A 20,869-nucleotide genomic window follows, 5' to 3' on the forward strand; every position below is an offset into this window, starting at 1 on the left:
CCCTTCGCGTCCAGGGCTCTATTTTGAGCCCTGTATTATTCAATCTTTACATGCCCCCCCTAGCCAAGTTGGCGGAGGCGGGAGAGGCGAAGATTATATCTTATGCGGACGACACTCAGTTGTTGTTCACATGTAGGACGGGGGAAGATTTTAATGGTCAGAAGATCAGAGATTGTCTGGCAGAATTGTTCTCTTGGTTTCAATCTCACCAACTCAAATGCAACCCTGAGAAGTCGGAAATCATCTTCTTTGGCTCCCCTGCTCTGGATGTTTGGAAACAGTGGTGGCCTGACAAAATGTTGCCACCCCAGATGGCAGTTAACACAGTTAAAAATCTGGGAGTGAAAATGGATGACATGTTATCCATGAAAACTCAAGTTCAGAAAGTGACTGGCACATGTTTTGGACTTTTAAAAATGATTAGGACATTTCTCTATCTATTACCAACGACACATAGAAAGCTAGTCGTGCAGGCGCTCGTTACTTCCAGATTGGACTATGTTAATGTCCTATATCTTGGCCTCCCGGAGTGCTTACTGAACAGGCTTCAGATTGTTCAGAACTCAGCGGCCAGAGCGGTCCTGAAGTTAGGAGCCAGAGAACGGATTTCCCATCATCTGAAGAAATTAAAGTGGCTCCCGGTCCAGTGTAGAATTCTCTTCAAAGCCCTAACGCTTTCCTTTAAAGCTCTGCATGGGCTGGGGGCACATTACATCCGGAAAATAATTTTCTACTACATCCAGCGTAGATCGCTTAGATCAGCCCATCAATTTCTGATCATGGCGCCGAGTTTCTGTAGAGCCCGCTGTGGAGGTCGGTCTTTCCATGTGCAAGTGACTGGTGCGTGGAATATCCTGCCTTTATCCCTGAGACAGACTACTACCCTTCTGGAGTTTTGAAAGCAGTTAAAAACTTGGATGTTTCAACAACTACCATAACTTATCACCTTAATTAATTTTGGTCTCAAAGTCTTTGCTCTTTGCCTCTTCTGTCATAGCACCGGGACACTCTGTCGAGTAGCTGTGCGCTCTATAAATCCTTGATTAACATAACATAACCTGGAGAGGGTGGGGTGTAGCACTCAGTCACCATCCATGCCTTCTCTACAGGGTTGTGTGCTGAGAGAGTGAAGGGTTCCACCGCCTCCTGCGCACTTCTGTACTGGGTACTTAGATGGGTTGGGGTGTAGCACTCACTCACCATCCCTGCCTTCTCTACAGTTGTGGGCTGTGAGAGTGAGGGGTGCAACAGCCCTTATGTGCACTTCTCTAAAGGGCACCTGGAGACGATGGGGTGTAGCACTCACTCACCATCCCTGCCTTTTCTACAGGTGTTTGCTGCAAGAGTTAGGGGTGCCACGGCCTCCTGTGCACTTCTCTCAAGGGCACCTGGAGACGGTGGGGTGTAGCACTCACTCACCATCCCTGCCTTATCTACAGGTGTGTGCTGCAAGAGTTAGGGGTGCCACGGCCTCATGCGCACTTCTCTAAAGGGCACCTGGAGAGGGTGGGGTGTAGCACTCAGTCACCATCCATGCCTTCTCTACAGGGTTGTGTGCTGAGAGAGCGAAGGATTCCACAGCCTCCTGCGCACTTCTGTACTGGGCATTTAGAGGGGTTGGGGTGTAGCACTCAGTCACCGTCTCTACCTTCTTTACAGGTGTGTGCTGTGAGAGTTAGGGGTGCAACAGCCTCATGTGCACTTCTCTAAAGGGCACCTGGAGAGGGTGGGGTGTAGCACTCACTCACCATCCCTGCCTTTTCTACAGGTGAGTGCTGTGAGTTAGGAATGCCACGGCCTCATGCGCACTTCTCTAACTGGGCACATGGAGAGGGTGGGGTGTAGCACTCAGTCGCCTGCCCAGCCTTCTCCACAGGTGTTTGCTGCAAGAGTTAGGGGTGCCACGGCCTCCTGCGCACTTCTCTAAAGGGCACCTGGAGACGGTGGGGTGTAGCACTCAGTCACCATCCATGCCTTCTCTACAGGTGTGTGCTGAGAGAGTGAAGGGTTCCACGGCCTCCTGCGCACTTCTGTACTGGGCACTTTGAGGGGGTTGGGGTGTTGCACTCAGTCACCGTCCCCACCTGAAGATCAAGGCCCTCTACGACAACTTCAGCGAACAGACGCCTGACACCACCACCACCCCTACACCGCCGATAAGCCAACCATCATGACCTGGAATCCCGCCACCGTCAAACTCATCACCGCGACCATGAAGAAAACCCACTCAGGACCCCCACGGACCACTGCCCACCGCACATATTCCACAGGGCCGCCGCCGCCATCTCGCCCGAACTAGGATGGACCATCAACTCCTCCTTCGTATCCGGCATTTTCCCAGACGACTGGAAGCGGGTGGCAGTTAAACCCCACCTCAAGAAACCAACGGCCGACCCAACAGACCTGAAAAACTACCTGCCCATCTCTCTCCTCCCCTTCGTGGCCAAGGTCACTCAGAGACTCGTAAATGCCCAGCTGACCACCTTCATCGAAGAGAACTTCATCCTGGACGCCTCCCAATCTGGATTCTGCAGCGACCACAGCACAGAGACTGCCCTCCTCGCCGCCACTGACGACATCCGCATGCTACTCGACCAGGGACACACTGCGGCCCTCATCCTTCTAGACCTCTCCACAGCTTTCGACACCGTTTCACATCACACGCTAGCAGCCAGTCTTCACGACGCGGGGATACAAGGAGCCGCCCCCAACTGGATCCAATCCTTTCTCTCCGGCCGTACCCAGAGGATCAGACTCCCTCCCTTCCTCTCCAAACCCACCGATATCAACTGCGGAGTACCCAAATGATCATCACTCAGCCCCACGCTCTTCAACATCTACATGGCCCCCCTCGCCACCATCGTCAGAAAGCACGGGCTCAGCATTGTATCCTACGCCGCCAACACCCAGCTCATCCTCTCACTCATGAAGAACCCCGAAGACACCAGGCTCCGTTTCCGCGAAGGGATGAAGAACGTGGCAGACTGGATGAAAGACAGCTGTTTGAAGCTCAACTCAGAGAAGACCGAAGTCCTCATCCTCGGACCCTGCACCTCCGCTTGGGACCACACCTAGTGGCCCTCCGCCCTCGGGAGTCCACCCACCCCTACCAACCACGCACGAAACCTCGGCATCATCCTCGACTCCTCCTTCTCTTGAACCGCAAGATCAACGCCGTCGCCTCCACCAGTTTCTACTGCCTGCGAATCCTCCGCAAGACCTTCAAATGGATCCCCCCGACTGCAGAAGGACCATCATCCACACGCTCATCACTAGCAGACTGGACTATGGCAACACCCTATACGCCGGAATCAACAGGACCCTTCTACACAAACTCCAAACCATCCAGAACGCCGCAGCCAGACTCATCCTCGGGACACCGCGTCACAAACACATGACCCCTCACCTACGAGACCTTCACTGGCTCCCAGTCGAGAAGAGGGTCACCTTCAAACTCCTCACCCACGCCTATAAATCCCTCAACAACATCGGACCCAATACCTAAACGAGAGAATATCCTTCCACGTACCCATGAGGAACCTCTGCTCCGCCGACCTCGCCCTAGCAGAGGTCCCTCGCATCCGCAGAAACAGAACAGGCAGGAGAGCCTTCTCCTACATCAGAGCCAAAACCTGGAACAAGCTCCCGGTGAACCTCAGACGCTCCCCCACCCTGCACACGTTCAGGAAGGACCTCAAGACCTGACTCTTCGACTGATCCGGGGCTGCTCCATCCCCACCTCTCCCCCAGCACCTTGAGACCCTCACGGGTGAGTAGTGTGCTTTACAAACCCGATTGATTGATTGATACCTTCTCTACAGTTGTGTGCTGTGAGAATGAAGAGTGCCACGGCCTCATTCGCACTTCTATAGTGGGCGCTTAGAGAAGGTGGGATGTAGCACTCAGTCACCATCCATGCCTTCTCTACAGGTGTGTGCTGTGAGAATGAAGGGTGCCATGGCCTCATTCGCACTTCTATAGTGGGCGCTTAGAGAAGGTGAAATGTAGCACTCAGTCACCATCCATGCCTTCTCTACAGGTGTGTGCTGTGAGAATGAAGGGTGCCATGGCCTCATTCGCACTTCTCTGGTGGGCACTTAGAGGAGGTAGGGTGTAGTACTCAGTCACCATCCTGGCCTTCTCTACAGGTGTGTGCTGCGATTGTTAGGGGTGCCACGGCCTCAAGCGCACTTCTCTAACAGGCACCTGGAGAGGGTGGGGTGTAGCACTCAGTCACCATCCCGGCCTTCTCTACAGGTGTGCTCTGTGAGAGTTAGGGGTGCCACAGCCTCATGTGCACTTTTATAGTGTGCGCTTAGAGAGGGTGGGGTGTACCACTCAGCCACCGTCCCGGCCTTCTCTACAGGTGTGTGCTGCGAGAGTTAGGGGTGCCACAGCCTCATGTGCACTTTTATAGTGGGCACTTAGAGAGGGTGGGGAGTAGCACTCACTCAGCGTCCCTGCCTTCTCTACAGTTGTGTGTGCGAGAGTTAGGGTTACTACGGCCTTGTGTGCACTAGGCAGGTACACAAGTCCTCACATGAGTGGACAAGCAGTAGCATTCTGCCTTGTTTCCCTTTTACCACCATGCCCTGTGTTTGTCTTCCAGTGGATTGTCAGTCTGTGAGTGCATTGACTGTAGGACACCAGTGCATCTCAAGTGAACCTCATGCCTAGCTGAGAGGGCTCTTGTGCACTCATACAAGGTTGGAGGCAGCTGCTTGTGCTGTGATGAGTCACATATGAGTGAGGACACTCGGCATCACTTTCCCGTAGTGACTCTGCTTTCACTTAGGGATTCAGCCCAAATCCAGGACTCTGCTCTCAGCATGGAATTCTGCCCACTCAAGAAATCCTGCCCTCAGAAATAGACCTGAGAAACACCACAGGAGTCTTGCTCTCACCAAGTGATTCTGCTCACAGCAGACAACCTACATACTCTAAGGGATTCTGCCCACACCAGGGAACCTACCCTGAGCAATAGATTCTGCCCTCTCCAAGAGAGTCTGCGATCAGCAAGTGATTCTACCCACATCAGGCAACCTGCACACACCAAGGGATTCCACCCAAAGCAGGGAGCATCTAACCGAGCGATTCTACCCACACCAGGCAACCTGCACACACCAAGGGATTCCACCCAAAGCAGGGAACATCTCCTAACCGAGTTTTAGTAGAGTAGGATCTGCTTCACATGGGTACCCCCACTTTTTGCTGGTGTTTCACTGTTTTTCGACCTTAGTCTGGCTGTGGGCCTGCTAATCAGGACCACAGCCTAGCTGCTTCCTCTCTAAAATGGTTTCCATGTACATTAGGTACATATCCAATTAGATTCTGCAGTGCCTTATAAGCCCCTAGTGTATGGTATACTATGTACCTAGGGCATAGGTACCTCAAAGGCCTACCAGGGGCTGTAGCATGTATTATGCCACCCCTGGGAAGCCCTCCAAAATGACACCACAGGTCTTCCACTGCAGTCTGGGTAAGGATGTGCTTGCACCCCTTACTGTGGTATAGGCTACCTATATCACTACCTTATACATACACATATAAACCTATAAGCCACTCCTATGGCAGGCCTTGACAATCCTGAAGGCAGAGTGCTTGGTTTTATGTGAGAAGGTGCCCAAGCATGAGCTGAGCCCCTCTGCAGCATTCAGAAATACTTCCTTATGGCTGTTCTATGATACAGCCATACCATATACTCTTAAGTGCATTATAACCTCGCGGTAAATGCTAACTTTGGGATGGCTGCATCAAAAGATGTTGTGTTTGGTGTCAAACGCTTTGGAATACTACCCCCCCCCCCCCGCCAGTCCTGGCGGCGGGGGTAGCATTCCACCCTTCTAGAGAGACATGTTCACACTGGCTAAACCCAGTAGGACTTTCCTGAGCCCTGGCATTACAAAATGGATGCCTCTGCCACAGACACGGGTCTGGCATCCTGCTGCTGACCGAAACTCTGGCAGGGGAGGCCTGGACAATAGGTTTCCTGTCGAGGGGAGGTGTCCCCACCTCCCCAGACAGGCTGATGTGTATTGGGGCTGGGCGGGAGCACTCTCTGGTGCTTTGAAGTCCTGCCCTGGGGGCACAGTTGGTGTCCCTGTGCATACTCCAGTTCAAACCAGTTGCAGGGGCTACCTGTCCCTGCTCTGGTGCGAAACTGGACAAAGGAAATGTGTGTAACCACCCCTCTTTCCTGGCTCACCCATAGGTGGGGCCTCAGAGTTAGTCCATCCCCTAAACTTAGTATAAGTATAGGAATCCAGTCCCTAGGACTTTAGATTACCCTGGGCGAAACTCTGCAACGTACATCCTGGACCTTCGACGTTCTATCCTGACTAGAAGACGGAAGAAATCTCCCTTGGGATCAAGGAGTGACTCCCCTGCTTGGCAGGCACCAAAGAAGCAACTGACCGGTCTGCAATTCTGAAGCTCCCGCCGGACGCCGAAGTCTCTGCATCCTCAGAGGTGGATTTCCAGACTTCCCTAGGCTACCCTGAGTCCACAGCAAAGCTGAGGCCCGTGGCTATCGGGGGTGACGGGGAACCGTGACCCCTGGACACCGTGAACTTTTGCAGCAACTTCCTGGTCCTCCTCGAAGTTGTGCTTTGGGCTCCGAGCAGCCCCAGCCTTGAGCACCTCCTGCACCGAAGATTGTTGGCTTCCACTCCATGAGTGACCCGTGGGCCAGCTCCAAGTGCGACCGCTCGAGGCTCCTTCGCGATCACTAGCCCGTTGGCTAGCAGGTCCCCACGAAGGCGACTCCTTTTCTGATTGGGCTTACCTGGTTGCTCCAGATGTGCCCTGACATACCCTCGCTGGGTGAGTCCCTCAGACCTTGCTGGTCTGCACCGCAGTCCTTTCTCTGATTTCCAGTGACTTGCCGTTGCCAAGGCTTGTTGGGTCCATTCTGGTTGCCGACACCGCAGCACTCGACAGACTTCATGGGACAGCTCGAATCCAGCTCGTGGACTTCGTCGACGCCTCCTGGACCTCGTACCTGAAGAGTCAAGACACCCATCAACTCACCTGAAGCATCTGTGGGCATTGGTCCATCCTGCCCTCGGTCACTGGCTAGTGACCCAGACTCTGTCCCCTCTGCTTTCAGGTTCCTTACATCCTAGATCCAGGCTTGGATCTCTTCGGACACTTCTCCTCTTCCCGGCAGCAGCAGTTCTTTGCAGGCTTCCATTGAAATCGACGACACGACCCGACACCAAAAGACACCTATGCACCCGGCTTCCCTGGGTGAGGTAACTCGAGTACTCCGGTGCTCTCGTGGGTGCTAGCCCTAGAACTTCTTATGTCCAAAAGGGTTCGGTCCAGACTCGATTAGAAGTGTCCCTAATCTTTAAATGTCCAACCGCTACATTGCCCATAGAAGATAATAGGAACCCGCGGTTGTGTTTTCACACTGCATACAGCTCCCATGGGTCCCCTGTGTCACTACCTTGGGTGGTTCCTTGGGGTCCCAGCGATTCTAGAGGCAATAGGCCTAGTGCCTGTTACAATCGTGGTTCTTATACCACTTTTTTGGTATATGGTTTGGTACGCCCCTAGGGCCCAAACGTGTATTTGTGCTTTTACTTATGCTTGATCACTTGTAACTTAAGTACTTCGAACTCCAGTCTCATAAAGAGACTAGAGGGGTGTGTGTTAACCTAAATACATATATTTTAAATATATACCTGGTATGGTTGTCCTTTCATTTGATCATTCAAGAGATTATAGACTAGTAAAACAAGCTGCTTTACATTCCTTCAAGACTTAGCCTGAAGGCTGCTCTCCATAGCTACCACTAGGATAGCTTTCATATAAGGTTGTCTTTAACAATTCACCATAAGGGGTTGTTTGGACTGGTACAGGGTGCCCACTAGAACTAGTGGACAGCATATATCAGGCCACCTTCTCACACGAGTAATTCGACCCACACCAGGCAACCTGCACACACCAAGGGATTCCAACCAAAGCCGGGAACCTCTCCTAACCAAGGGATTCTGCCCACACCAGGCAACATGCACACACCAAGGGTTTAGACCCAGAGCCAGGAACCTCTCCTAACCGAAGGATTCCGCCCACACCAGGCAACATGCACACACCAAGGGATTCCACCCAGAGCAGGGAACTTCTCACAACCAAGGGATACTGACCACACCAAGGCATTCCACCCAGAGCAGGGAACCTCTCCTAACCGAGGGATTCTGCCCACACCAGGCAACCTGAACACATCAAGGGATTCCACCCAGAGAGAGCAGCGAACCTCTCAGAACTGAGGGATTCTGCCCACACCAGGCAACCTGCACACACCAAGGGATTCCACTCAAAGCATTGAACCTCTCACAACCAAGGGATCCTGGCCACACCAGGCAACCTGCACACACCAAGAGATTCCACCCAGAGCAGGGAACCTCTCCTAACCGAGGGATTCCGCCCACGCCAGGGAACCTGCACACACATAGGGATTCCACCCAGAGCTGGGAACTTCTCTCTACCAAGGGATGCCGACCACACCTGGGAACCTGCACATACTAAGGGATTCCACCCAGAGCACGGAACCTCACACAATCAAGGGATTCTGCCCAAACCAGGGAACATGCGCACTTCAAGGGATTCCACCCAGAGCAGGGAACCTCTCACAACCGAGGGATTCTGCCCACAGCAGGCAACCCTCACACACCAAGGGATTCCACCCAGAGCAGGGAACCTCTCCTAACCAAGGGATTCTGCACACATCAGGCAACCTGCACACACAAAGGAATTCCACCCAGAGCAGGGAATCTCTCACAACCAAGGGATTTCACCCACACCAGGCAACCTGCAAACACCAAGGGATTTCACCCAGAGCAGGGAACCTCTCATCACCGAGGGATTATGCCCACACCAGGGAACCTGCACACACCAAGGGATTCAACTCTGAGCAGGGAACCTCTCCTAACTGAGGGATTCCGCCTACACCAAGCAACCTGCATATACCAAGGGATTCCACCCAGAGCAAGGAACCATTCCTAACCGAGGGATTCTGCCCACACCAGGCAACCTGCACACACCAAGGGATTCTACCCAGAGCAAGGAACTATTCCTAACCGAGGGATTCTGCCCGCACCAGGCAACCTGCACACACCAAGGGATTCTACCCAGAGCAGGTAACCTCTCCTAACTGCGGGATTCTGTCCACACCAGACAACCTGCATACCCCAAGGGATTCCACCCAGGGCAGGGAACCTCTCACAACCAAGGGATTCTGCCCACACCAGGCATCCTGCACACACCAAGGGATTCCACCCAGAGCAGGGAACCTCTCACAGACAAGGGATTCTGGCCACATCAGACAACCTGCACACACCAAGGGACTCCACCCAAAGCAGGGGACCTCTCACCAAGGGATTCTGGCCACACCAGGCAACCTGCACACACCAAGGGATTCCACCCAGAGCAGGGGACCTCACACAACCAAGGGGTTTCGCCCACACCAGGCAACCTGCAAACACCAAGGGATTCCACCCAGAGCAGGGAACCTCTCCTCACCGAGGGATTCTGCCCACACCAGGGAACCTGCATACACAATGGGATTCCACCCAGATCAGGATACCTCTCCTAACCGAGGAATTCCGCCCACACCAAGGGATTCCACCCAGAGCAGGGAACCTCTCCTAACCGAGGGATTCTTCCCACACCAGGCAACCTTCACACACCAAGAGATTCCGCCCAGAGCAGGGAACCTCTTACAGCCAAGGGATTCTCCCCACACTAGGGAACCTGCACACACTAAATGATTTCACCCAGAGCAGGGAACCTCTCACAGCCAAGGGATTCTGCTCACACTAGGCAATCTGCACACACCAAGGTATTCCACCCAGAGCAGGGAATCTCTCACAACCAAGGGATTCTGCCCACACAAGGCAAACTGCGCACACCAAGGGATTCCACCAAGAGCAGGGAACCTCTCACAACCGAGGGATTCTGCCCACTCCGGGCAACCTGCACACAAGAAGGTATTCTACCCAGAGCAGGGAACCTCTCATCACAGAGGGATTCAACCCACACCAGGGAACCTGCACACACCAAGGGATTCCGCCCAGAGCAGGGAACCTCTCCTAACTGAGGGATTCCACCCACACCAGGGTACCTGCACACCAGGGTACCTGCACACACCAAGGGATTCCACCCAGAGCAGGGAACCTCTCACACCCAAGGGATTCTGACCACACCAGGGAACCTGCACACCTCAAGGCATTTTACCCAGAGCAGGGAACCTCTCACAACCGAGGGATTCTGCCCACTCCAGGTTACTTGCACACACCAAGGGATACCACCCAGAGCAGGGAACCTCTCACAACCGAGGGATTCTGCCTACAGCAGGCAACACCAACACACCAAGGGATTCCACAGAGAGTAGGGAACCTCTCATAACACAGGGATTCTGCCCACTCCAGGTAACCTGTGCACACCAAGGGATTACACCTAGAGCAAGGAACCTCACACAATCAAGGGATTCTGCCCAAACCAGGGAACTTGCGCACTTCAAGGGATTCCACCCAGAGCAGGGAACCTCTCACAACCGAGGGATTCTGCCCACAGCAGGCAACCCTCACACACCAAGGGATTCCACCCAGAGCAGGGAACCTCACCTAACCAAGGGATTCTGCACACATCAGGCAACCTGCACACACAAAGGAATTCCACCCAGAGCAGGAAATATTTCACGACCAAGGGATTCTGCCCACACCAGGGAACCTGCACACACTAAGGGATTCCACCCAGAGCAGGGATCCTCTACTAACTGAGGGATGCTGCCCAGACCAGGCAACCTGCATACACCAAGAGATTCCATCCAGAGCAGGGAACCTCTACTAACTGAGGGATTCTGCCCACAACAGGGAACCTGCACTCACCAAGGGATTCCACCCAGAGCAGGGAACCTCTCACAACCAAGGGATTCTGCTCACACCTGGCAATCTGCACACACCAAGGGATTCCACCCAGAGCAGGGAACCTCTCACAGCCAAGGGATTCTGCTCACACCAGGCAATCTGCACACACCAAGGGATTCCACCCAGAGCAGGGAACCTCTCACAACCAAGGGATTCTGCTCACACCTGGCAATCTGCACACACCAAGGGATTCCACCCAGAGCAGGGAACCTCTCACAGCCAAGGGATTCTGCCCACACCAGGCATCCTGCACACACCAAGGGATTCCACCCAGAGCAGGGAACCTCTCACACGCAAGGGATTCTGGCCACACCAGACAACCTGCACACACCAACGGACTCCACCCAAAGCAAGGGACCTCTCACCGAGGGATTCTGGCCACACCAGGCAACCTGCACACACCAAGGGATTCCACCCAGAGCAGGGGACCTCACACAACCAAGGGGTTTCGCCCACACCAGGCAACCTGCACACACCAACGGACTCCACCCAAAGCAGGGGACCTGTCACCGAGGGATTCTGGCCACACCAGGCATCCTGCACACACCAAGGGATTCTACCCAGAGCAGGGAACCTCTCATCACAGAGGGATTCAACCCACACCAGGGAACCTGCACACACCAAGGGATTCCGCCCAGAGCAGGGAACCTCTCCTAACTGAGGGATTCCACCCACACCAGGGTACCTGCACACCAGGGTACCTGCACACACCAAGGGATTCCACCCAGAGCAGGGAACCTCTCACACCCAAGGGATTCTGACCACACCAGGGAACCTGCACACCTCAAGGCATTTTACACAGAGCAGGGAACCTCTCACAACCGAGGGATTCTGCCCACTCCAGGTTACTTGCACACACCAAGGGATTCCACCCAGAGCAGGGAACCTCTCACAACCGAGGGATTCTGCCTACAGCAGGCAACACCAACACACCAAGGGATTCCACAGAGAGTAGGGAACCTCTCATAACACAGGGATTCTGCCCACTCCAGGTAACCTGTGCACACCAAGGGATTACACCTAGAGCAAGGAACCTCACACATTCAAGGGATTCTGCCCAAACCAGGGAACTTGCGCACTTCAAGGGATTCCACCCAGAGCAGGGAACCTCTCACAACCGAGGGATTCTGCCCACAGCAGGCAACCCTCACACACCAAGGGATTCCACCCAGAGCAGGGAACCTCACCTAACCAAGGGATTCTGCACACATCAGGCAACCTGCACACACAAAGGAATTCCACCCAGAGCAGGAAATATTTCACGACCAAGGGATTCTGCCCACACCAGGGAACCTGCACACACTAAGGGATTCCACCCAGAGCAGGGATCCTCTACTAACTGAGGGATGCTGCCCAGACCAGGCAACCTGCATACACCAAGAGATTCCATCCAGAGCAGGGAACCTCTACTAACTGAGGGATTCTGCCCACAACAGGGAACCTGCACTCACCAAGGGATTCCACCCAGAGCAGGGAACCTCTCACAACCAAGGGATTCTGCTCACACCTGGCAATCTGCACACACCAAGGGATTCCACCCAGAGCAGGGAACCTCTCACAGCCAAGGGATTCTGCTCACACCAGGCAATCTGCACACACCAAGGGATTCCACCCAGAGCAGGGAACCTCTCACAACCAAGGGATTCTGCTCACACCTGGCAATCTGCACACACCAAGGGATTCCACCCAGAGCAGGGAACCTCTCACAGCCAAGGGATTCTGCCCACACCAGGCATCCTGCACACACCAAGGGATTCCACCCAGAGCAGGGAACCTCTCACACGCAAGGGATTCTGGCCACACCAGACAACCTGCACAGACCAACGGACTCCACCCAAAGCAAGGGACCTCTCACCGAGGGATTCTGGCCACACCAGGCAACCTGCACACACCAAGGGATTCCACCCAGAGCAGGGGACCTCACACAACCAAGGGGTTTCGCCCACACCAGGCAACCTGCACACACCAAGGGATTCCACCCAGAGCAGGGGACCTCACACAACCAAGGGGTTTCGCCCACACCAGGCAACCTGCACACACCAACGGACTCCACCCAAAGCAGGGGACCTGTCACCGAGGGATTCTGGCCACACCAGGCATCCTGCACACACCAAGGGATTCCACCCAGAGCAGGGAACCTCTCACAGGCAAGGGATTCTGGCAACACCAGGCAACCTGCACACACCAAGGGATTCCACCCAGAGCAGGGGACCTCTCTCCTAACCAAGGGATTTCGCCCACACCAGACAGCCTGCATACACTAGGAGTGTGGCTTCTAGTTCTAGTGTCGTGTAGTTCCTAGGAATCCCCCAGGACATGCGCGTTTTGGATGACCTAAACTGAGGGCTTGGTGTCCCAACTGGTTCTGGACACCCCCACAGGATATGTCAGCCGTTAGACCAGATAGCTCTACGTTGCCACTACCACCCCCTGTATCTTACAGTGGTGTAGGTAGTCTCTGGCAACCACTGAACATAACAACCCTGATTCCTCAGGGATCGTGGAAAACAGTACAGTATGTTTCGCTCAGACACTTGTGCTTGTTTACTCTCAGAAAATACACAGGTTTGCAATTAGGACGTTTCAATAAGTATTTATTGGTCCTGCAACTTTCTGGTGTAAAACATATGTGCTGCAACAATCAGGAGACAGAAGCATACGAAAGAGATGGCTAGTACCAATATAGTAAACAGCAGATATATTTCTACCATAGTGCTAATAAGATGAACATAGGTAGTTCAGATAAAAACAGTAGCACTTGCATATTCCTAAAATGCTCGCCCTAAGTAATTTCCCTAAATGTACCTAGCCTAGATCTGTACATGTAGCATGTATATGCATATGTGTATCTGCAGCCAAGAAACCCTTCAGGAAGAACCAGCCCCCTAACCTGATGGTAAAGAACGAAGGACCCCGACTCTGTGTCGAGGATGACACCCTGCAAGGGATGTCAGACCGCTGTGTGTTGAAGGTACAGCATGTAGGAACCCTTGTTAGTTTGGGAGGAATTCTCTTTTGATTTGTAGGGGGTAGTGAGGGTATTTTATACTAAAGTGGTCACTCCAGGGTTTTTTCCAGAATCAATATCTTTTTGAAACAATCATGGATGCTTTGAAAACAATCATAAATGTATTGAAAAAAATCACCAATGCTTTTCTAAACCATTGTGATCATACACAGCTGGCTGTTGGCCAAGGATGAAAAAAGTGGTGACCCTTATACTGAATAATTCTGCTGTGCCTGGGGACATCTTTATGTACGTGAGGTGCAGGGATTATGAGTACCCAGAGCCTGGTGTTGAAGAGACAGGAGCATGCTACTGGGTAAAAGGTCACCTGTTTAGAATCATTATTGTTGTGTGGATGGGACAATGTATGTAAAATTGGGTATGCATGACAGGACCATCCTAAAGGACATGACACTAGGTCTCACCTGTATTGCTGTTTCCAGTTTTAGGCCTCGCTTGAAGTATAGTGTCCAGTTCTTGGCCTTGCTTGGAGTGTAGTGTCCAGTTCTAGGTCTCACCTGTTGTGCTGTTTCCAGTTCTAGGCCTCGCTTGAATTCTAGTGTCCAGGTCTAGGATTCACCTCTAGTGCTGTTTCCAGTTTAGGCCTCACTTGGAGTGTAGCGTCCTGGAGTGTAGTTTTCAGTTCTTGGCCTCACTTGGAGTGTAGTGTCCAGTTCTAGGATAACCTTGCAGTGTAGTGTTCCGTTCTTGGCATGGCTTGTAGTGTATTGTCAAGTTCTAGGTCTCATCTGTAGTGCTGTTTCCAGCTATAGACCTCAGTAGGAGGGTAGTATCCAGTTCTAGGCTTCCCTTGGACTGTAGTGTCTAGTTCTCAGCCACGCTTGGATTGTGGTGTCCATATCTAGATCTCACCTGTAGTGCTGTTTCCAGTTCTAAGCCTCGCTTGGAGTGTAGTGTCCAGTTCTAGGCCTCGGTTGGATGGTAGTGTCCTGTTGTAGGCCTCGGTTGGACTGTAGTGTCCAGTCGTAGGCCTTGCTTGGAGTGTAGTGTCCAGTTCGAGGTCTCACCTGTAGTGCTGTTTCCAGTACTACTACTTGCATGGAGTATAGTGTCCAGTTCTAGACCTCGCTTGGAGTGTACTGTCCAGTTCTAGGCCTTGCTTGGACTGTAGTGTCCAGTTCTAGACCTTGCTTGGACTGTAGTGTCCCGTTCTATGACTCACTTGGACTGTAGTGTCTAGTTTGAGGCCTCACTTGGAGTGTAGTGTCCAGTTCTAGGCCTCATTTGGAGTGTAGTGTACAGGGCTAGGTCTCACTTAGACTGTAGTTTTCAGTTCTTGGCCTCACTTTGAGTGTAGTGTCCAGTTCTAGGACAAACTTCCACTGTAGTGTCCAGTTCTAAGCCTTGCTTGAAGTGTGGCATCCAGATCTAGGTCTCACCTGTATTGCTGTTTCCAGTTCTAGGCCTCGTTTGGAGTGTGGCACCCAGTTCTAGGTCTCACCTGTAGTGCTGTTTCCAGTTCCAAGCCTCGCTTGGAATGTAGTGTCCAGTTCTAGGTCTCACCTTTAGTGCTGTTTCCAGTTCTGGGCCTTGCTTGGAGTGTAGTGTCCAGTTCTATGCCTCGCTTGAAGTGTTATGTCCAGCTCTAGGACACACTTGGACTGTAGTTCTCAGTTCTTGGCCTCGCTTGGAGTGTAGTGCCAGTTCTAGGACTCACTTGGACTATAGTGTTCAGTTCTTGGCCTCGCTTGGAGTGTAGTGTCAAGTTCTAGGTCTCATCTGTGGTGCTGTTTCCAGCTCTAGGTCTCGCTTGGAGTGCAGTGTCCAGTTCTAGGCCTCGCTTGGAGTGCAGTGTCCAGTTCTAGGTCTCACCAGTAGTGTTTCCAGTTCTAGGCCTCAAACGTCTAGGTATCACCTGTAGTGCTGTGTCCAGTTCTAGGCCATGCTTGGACTGTAGTGTCCAGCTCTAGGCTTCCCTTGGACTGTTGTGTCCAGCTCCAGGCCTGGGTTGCAATGTAGGATCCATTTCTAGATCTCACCTGTAGTGCTGTTTCCAGTTGTAGGTCTTATTTGGAGTGTAGTGTCCAGTTCTAGGCCTCACTTGGACTGTAGTGTGCAGTTCTAGGCCTTGCTTAGAGTGCAGTGCCCAGTTCTAGGTCTCACTTGGACTGTAGTTTTCAGCTCTTGGCCTGGCTTGGAGTGTAGTGTCCAGTTCTAGGCCTCGCTTTGAGTGTAGTGTCCAGTTCTCAGCCTCGAATGTAGTGTGGTTTCCAGTTCTAGGTCTCACCTGTAGTGCTTTTTCCAGTTCTGGGCCTCGCTTGGAATGTAGAGTCCACTTCTAGGTCTCACTTCTAGTGCTGTTTCCAGTTCTAGGCCTCGCTTGGAGTGTAGTGTCCAGTTCTAGGCCTTGCATGGAGTGTAGTGTCCAGTTCTAGGCCTCGCTTGGAGTGTAGTGTCCAGTTCTAGGTCTCACTTGGACTGTAGTTTTCAGTTCTTGGCCTCGCTTGGAGTGTAGTGTCCAGTTCTAGGACTCACTTGGACTATAGAGTTCAGTTCTTGGCCCCGCTTGGAGTGTAGTGTCCAGTCGTAGGCCTCGCTTGGAGTGTGGTGTCCAGTTTGAGATCTCACCTGTAGTGCTGTTTCCAGTACTATGCCTTGCATGGAGTATAGTGCCAGTTCTAGGCCATGCTTGGACTGTAGTGTCCAGCTCTAGGCCTCGCTTGGTCTGTAGTGTCCAGCTCTAGGCCTCACCTCTAGTACTGTTTCCAGTTCTAGACGTTGCTTGGAGTGTAGTGTCCAGTTCTATGCCTCGCTTGAAGTGTTATGTCCAGCTCTAGGACACGCTTGGACTGTAGTTCTCAGTTCTTGGCCTCGCTTGGAGTGTAGTGTCAGTTCTAGGACTCATTGGGAATATAGTGTTCAGTTCTTGGCCTCGCTTGGAGTGTAGTGTGAAGTTCTAGGTCTCATCTGTAGTGCTGTTTCCAGCTCTCTCTAGGCTTCGCTTGGAGTGTAGTGTCCAGTTCTAGACCTCGCTTTGAATGTCGTGTCCAGTACTAGGCTTCGCTTGTAGTGTAGTGTCAAGTACTGAGCCTCATCTGTAGTGCTGTTTCCAGGTCTAGGCTTTGCTAGGAGTGTAGTGTCCAGTTCTAGGCCTCGCTTGGTGTGTAGTGTCCAGTTCTAGGTCTCACCAGTAGTGTTTCCAGTTCTAGGCCTCAAACGTCTTGTTCTAGGCCATGCTTGGACTGCAGTGTCCAGCTCTAGGCCTCTGTTGCAGTGTAGGATTCTCGATCTCACCGTAGTGCTGTTTCCAGTTGTGGGTCTTATTTGGAGTGTAGTGTCCTGTTCAAGGCCTCACTTTCACTGTAGTGTGCAGTTCTAGGCCTCGCTTGGAGTGCAGTGCCCAGTTCTAGGTCTCAATTGGACTGTAGTTTTCAGTTCTTGGTCTCTCTTGGAGTTTAGTGTCCAGTTCTAGGACTCCTTTGGACTATAGTGTTCAGTTCTTGCCCTCGCTTGGAATGTAGTGTCCAGTTCTAGGTATCAGTTGGACTGTAGTGTCCAGTCATAGGCCTCACTTGGAGTGTGGTGTCCAGTTCGAGATGTCACCTGTAGTGCTGTTTCCAGTACTATGCCTTGCATGGAGTATAGTGTCCAGTTCTAGGCCATGCTTGGACTGTAGTGTCCAGCTCTAGGTCTCACTTGGACTGCTGTGTCCAGCTCTAGGCCTCGCTTGGACTGTAGTGTCCAGCTCTAGGCCTCTGTTGCAGTGTAGGATTCTCAATCTCACCCGTAGTGCTGTTTCCAGTTGTGGGTCTTATTTGGAGTGTAGTGTCCTGTTCAAGGCCTCACTTTCACTGTATTGTGCAGTTCTATGCCTCGCTTGGAGTGCAGTGCCCAGTTCTAGGTCTCACTTGGACTGTAGTTTTAAGCTTTTGGCCTGGCTTGGAGTGTAGTGTCCAGTTCTAGGCCTTGCTTGAAGTGTAGTGTCCAATTCTAGGCCTTGCTTGGAGTGGAGTGTCCAGTTCTAGGCCTCGCTTGGAGTGTAGTGTCCAGTTCTGGGTCTCAATTGGACTGTAGTTTTCAGTTCTTGGCCTCTCTTGGAGTTTAGTGTCCAGTTCTAGGACTCCTTTGGACTATAGTGTTCAGTTCTTGCCCTCGCTTGGAGTGTAGTGTCCAGTTCTAGGTATCAGTTGGACTGTAGTGTCCAGTCGTAGGCCTCGCTTGGAGTGTGGTGTCCAGTTCGAGATGTCACCTGTAGTGCTGTTTCCAGTACTATGCCTTGCATGGAGTATAGTGTCCAGTTCTAGGCCATGGTTGGACTGCAGTGTCCAGCTCTAGGCCTCCTTTGGACTGTCGTGTCCAGCTCTAGGCCTCTGTTGCAGTGTAGGATTCTCAATCTCACCCGTAGTGCTGTTTCCAGTTGTGGGTCTTATTTGGAGTGTAGTGTCCTGTTCAAAGCCTCACTTTCACTGTAGCGTCCAGTTCTAGGCCTCGCTTGGAGTGCAGTGCCCAGTTCTAGGTCTCACTTGGACTGTAGTTTAAGCTTTTGGCCTGGCTTGGAGTGTAGTGTCCAGTTCTAGGCCTCGCTTTGAGTGTAATGCCCAGGTCTCGGCCTTGCTTGTTGTGTGGTTTCCAGTTCTAGGTCTCACCTGTAGTGCTGTTTCCAGTTCTGGGCCTCACTTGGAATGTAGAGTCCAGTTCTAGGTCTCTCATCTAGTGCTGTTTCCTGTTCTAGGCCTCACTTGGAGTGTAGTGTCCAGTTCTATGCCTTGCTTGGAGTGTTGCGTCAAGTGCTATGCGTCGCTTAGTGTGTAGTGTCCAGTTGTAGGCCTCGCTTGGAGTGTAATGTACATGTCTAGGTCTCTCTTGGATTGTAGTTTTCAGTTCTTTGTCTCACTTGGAGTGTAGTGTCCAGTTCTAGAACTCACTTGGACTATAGTATTCAGTTCTTGGCCTCGCTTGGAGTGTAGTGTCAAGTGCTAGGTCTCATCTGTAGTGCTGTTTCCTGCTTTAGGCCTCGCTTGGAGTGTAGTGTCCAGTTCTAGGCCTCGCTTAGAGTGTAGTGCCCAGGTCTCGGCCTCGCTTGTAGTGTGGCTTCCAGTTCTAGGTCTCACCTGTAGTGCTGTTTCCAGTTCTAGGCCTCGCTTGGAGTGCAGTGTCCTGTTCTATGCCTTCCTTGGAGTGTTGTGTCAAGTTCTAGGCCTCGCTTGGAGTGTAGTTTCCAGTTCTAGGCCTTGCTTGGAGTGTAGTGTCCAGTTCTAGGCCTCGCTTGGAGTGTAGTGTCCAGTTCTGGGTCTCAATTGGACTGTAGTTTTCAGTTCTTGGCCTCTCTTGGAGTTTAGTGTCCAGTTCTAGGACTCCTTTGGACTATAGTGTTCAGTTCTTGCCCTCGCTTGGAATGTAGTGTCCAGTTCTAGGTATCAGTTGGACTGTAGTGCCCAGTCGTAGGCCTCGCTTGGAGTGTGGTGTCCAGTTCGAGATGTCACCTGTAGTGCTGTTTCCAGTACTATGCCTTGCATGGAGTATAGTGTCCAGTTCTAGGCCATGCTTGGACTATAGTGTCCAGCTCTAGGCCTCGCTTGGACTGTAGTGTCCAGCTCTAGGCCTCTGTTGCAGTGTATGATTCTCGATCTCACCGTAGTGCTGTTTCCAGTTGTGGGTCTTATTTGGAGTGTAGTGTCCTGTTCAAGGCCTCAATTTCACTGTAGTGTGCAGTTCTAGGCCTCGCTTAGAGTGCAGTGCCCAGTTCTAGGTCTCACTTGGACTGTAGTTTTAAGCTTTTGGCCTGGCTTGGAGTGTAGTGTTCAGTTCTAGGCCTCGCTTTGAGTGTAATGCCCAGGTCTCGGCCTTGCTTGTAGTGTGGTTCCCAGTTCCAGGTCTCACCTGTAGTGCTGTTTCCAGTTCTGGGCCTCACTTGGAATGTAGAGTCCAGTTCTAGGTCTCTCATCTAGTGCTGTTTCCAGTTCTAGGCCTCACTTGGAGTGTATTGTCCAGTTCTATGCCTTGCTTGGAGTGTTGTGTCAAGTGCTATGCATCGCTTAGAGTGTAGTGTCCAGTTGTAGGCCTCGCTTGGAGTGTAATATCCATGTCTAGGTCTCACTTAGATTGTAGTTTTCAGTTCTTGGTCTCGCTTGGAGTTTAGTGTCCAGTTCTAGGACTCACTTGTACTATAGTATTCAGTTCTTGGCCTCACTTGGAGTGTAATGTCAAGTTCTAGGTCTCATCTGTAGTGCTCTTTCCTGCTTTAGGCCTCGCTTGGAGTGTAGTGTCCAATTCTAGGCCTCACTTGGGGTGTAGTGTCTAGTTCTAGGCCTTGCTTTAAATGTCGCATCCAGATCTAGGTCTCACCTAAATTGTTGTGTCCAGTTCTAGGACTCACTTGGACAGTAGTGTCCAGTTCTAGGACTCACTTGGACAGTAGTGTCCAGTTATAGGCCTCGCTTGGAGTGTAGTGTTCAGTTTTAGGTCTCACCTGTAGTGCTGTTTCCATTTCTTAGCCTCGCTTGGAGTGTAGTGTGAAGTTCTAGGCGTCACTTGGAGTGTAGTGTCCAGTTCTAGGTCTCACCTATTTTGCTGTTTCAAGTTCTTGGCCTCGCTTGAACTGTAATGTCCAGTTAGAGGTCTCATCTGTAGTGCTGTTTCCAGTTCTAGGCCTCGCTTGAACTATAGTGTTCAGATCTAGGCCTCACTTGGAGTGCAGTGTCCAGTTCTAGGCCTCGCTTTGAGTGTGGTGTCTAGTTCTAGGTCTCACCTGTCATGCTGTTTCCAGTTCTAGGCCTCACTTGGACTGTGCTGTCCAGTTCTAGGCCTCGCTTGGTCAGTAGTGTCTATTTCGAGGCCTCGCATGGATTATAGTGTCTAGTTCTAGGCCTCGGTTGGACTGTGGTGACCAGTTGTAAGCCTCATTTGGACTGGTGTGTCCAGTTCTAGGCTTTGCTTGAAGTGTGGCATCCGGTTCTAGGTCTCACTTGTA

At 52.1% G+C, this 20,869-nt stretch overlaps 1 protein-coding gene across 1 annotated transcript in view; it reads left to right on the plus strand.

The window, feature by feature from the left end:
- LOC146797169 (protein Wnt-7b-like) overlaps positions 1-20,869 on the plus strand; it is a 131,284-nt gene that overhangs the window by 18,424 nt on the left and 91,991 nt on the right. The gene's annotated exons all lie outside the window — the stretch shown is intronic.

Source organism: Triturus cristatus, chromosome 10 (genome assembly GCF_964204655.1).
Source record: "Triturus cristatus chromosome 10, aTriCri1.1, whole genome shotgun sequence".
In the NCBI taxonomy this organism is placed as follows: Eukaryota; Metazoa; Chordata; class Amphibia; order Caudata; family Salamandridae; genus Triturus; species Triturus cristatus.